We start from the raw sequence: 2,678 nt of genomic DNA, 5'->3' as shown, positions 1-2,678 counted from the left end.
ATGTCTTTTTCACATTTTATTATCTAGTTATATATGTTTCTCTCCCCTGCGTTCTCTTATGCTAATCTACACATACATATTGCCCTGCGTTCTCTTATGCTAAACTACACATACATATGCATTCTCTTCTGCTAACCTACACATACATATGCATTCTCTTCTGCTAACCTACACATACATATGCATTCTCTTCTGCTAAACTACACATACATATGCGTTCTCTTATGCTAAACTACACATACATATTGCCCTGCGTTCTCTTCTGCTAAACTACACATACATATGCGTTCTCTTCTGCTAAACTACACATACATATTGCCCTGCGTTCTCTTATGCTAAACTACACATACATATTGCATTGCGTTCTCTTATGCTAAACTATACATATTGCCCTGCGTTCTCTTCTGCTAAACTACACATACATATGCATTCTCTTCTGCTAAACTACACATACATATTGCCCTGCGTTCTCTTATGCTAAACTACACATACATACTGCATTGCGTTCTCTTATGCTAAACTACTCATACATATTGCATTGCGTTCTCTTATGCTAAACTACACATACATATTGCCCTGCGTTCTCTTCTGCTAAACTACACATACATATTGCATTGCGTTCTCTTCTGCTAAACTACACATGCATATTGCCCTGCGTTTTCTTCTGGTAAACACATACATTTTGTATATTATATTGCCAGAGGAACACCACAGCTCAACCCCACAACCATCCCATAATGACAATGTAGGGGTATGTGTCACTTCTGACAATGGAAACATTTTAGGTCGGATCTCCTCCCAGTCCCTGTACATGGCTGTAAAGCTGCAGTGTTTTGCATGTAGTTGCTACGCTCTGCAGAAGGTACGCACGGCACGGTGTGCATTGATCTTTGGGAGTGAACCCAATGCCATGCGTCGTGCTCTGTGTGCTATTCTGTACGACTGAATGAGGAAGCTGGAGATTGAGTTTAACTGTTGAGCCAGACGCTGATGTATGCCTTGACATTTGGATCTGGAAGTGATACCGTGAGGTTAGTCAAGGATAGGATTTTTAGTTTGAGAGAGGTCTGCATACATTTACCAGATGTGTACCGCTATGTCAGTGATTGTGTGTGTGTGCGTGCGTGTGTGTGTAAAGGGGGATAAGTATGTATTTTCATTACAAATTTGTCAAATTTATGTTTTGTGATAAAAATGTGTTGTTGTTGTTGACTGATTTATTGGAGAATTGCTTAATTAATGCTGATGGCACAGAAAATATTAAACAAATATTTCAGTCTACATGTGCTACAACTTCTGGAGGCAACTTTATATATTTGGATATTTAATTTTTTTTGATTACATGTTTTTTTAAAATTGGGTAATCCTGGCCATTTACTACGACAATGCTGGTTATGTTGAGGAGTTTGAGTTTAGACATCATGAGAGCAAAACTTTTTTAGTGACTCCAATGATTTCCTGTTTGGTTATTAATTACAGAGTTTCATCATAAGGACATCTGATCCACTAGACAAACAGGTAAATGACAACATGGACCAGAGTCCATCATGTAAACAACATCTTTGGTGGAGAAGTCATTGATATTCTTGCAATGTCTCTTGCACAGTGAGCAGAAGTCCTGTTCTGTTGTTTTGAGAATCAGTCTAAAATTGAATCGACACACCTTGGATAGTCTGGAAAACAGATTCACAACATGAGATCTGATGATGCCTGCTGTGAGAGAAAAAATGACATTTACTTTGGGAGTGCTGCTTTGAAGTTTTACCCATGTATTATCAACACTGGTCGATATGTATGATCTCCATAGCCATCTATGAATGACCTGAGGCCGGACTTGATATTCCCATTAAGTGATATGTTTAGATTGATTTGATAATATCATTATTTAAACCAACACCTTCTCTGTTAAGGCTACACACACCTGCTCCTCTTTGTGTGTCTCTAAGCCCTTAAAAAGCCCTCACAGCCAGGCTCGGACTGGTAATCTGTACAACCGGGCAAATGCCCGGTGGGCCGGTCCACATGTGGGCCGGTGACCTCTGGGATTTTTTTTTAAAGTCATGTAGGCCTAGGCAAATGCAGTTGCATCCATTTGGCTTGGGGGGTGACAGGTCAATCATTTTGGCCTCTTCATAACAGGTTCAGTGTGTGTTACGATCGCACCCCCTGCCCCACCCCTCAAGTGGATTTGTCCAAGCAGCCGCTAGGTCTGTGGGGAAATATAGCCTACGAGTGCATGGTAGCCTAGGCTGTGTAAGTGCTCTCCGCTGGCTGATGTTCACATCATCGCATTTTAACCGTAAACAGCAATCAGAGGTCTAGTTTTATTCCATAAATATATTGTTTTTATAGAAGTTAGCTGCACACGCTACCAAGAGCTTCCATTTACTGCACCATGTAGCTACTGCGGTTCTGTCAACATAAAACTACGGGTAGGCTAGCCTACAATTTTCGCACAACTTGGTGGTAAAGTGTAGCACAGGTTAAAGAAAACCCATTCATTTTTGGAGCTGATCCTTTTGGAAGCCCGTTTGCGGCACAAAAAATTCTGATCTATTATATCTCATTATTGTGAGATACTATGTCATTATTCTGACATAGTATACCGTTATTGTGACATAGTATCTCGTTATTCTGACATAGTATCTCATTATTGTGAGATAGTATCTCGTTATTGT

This window comes from Alosa pseudoharengus, unplaced genomic scaffold, assembly GCF_046254945.1.
Source record: "Alosa pseudoharengus isolate Yale_2024_CS ecotype anadromous, Long Island Sound unplaced genomic scaffold, YU_APseudo_1.1 YU_APseudo_1.1_scf_18, whole genome shotgun sequence".
Taxonomy (NCBI): Eukaryota; Metazoa; Chordata; class Actinopteri; order Clupeiformes; family Clupeidae; genus Alosa; species Alosa pseudoharengus.
Note: the sequence above shows the minus strand (reverse complement) of the source record.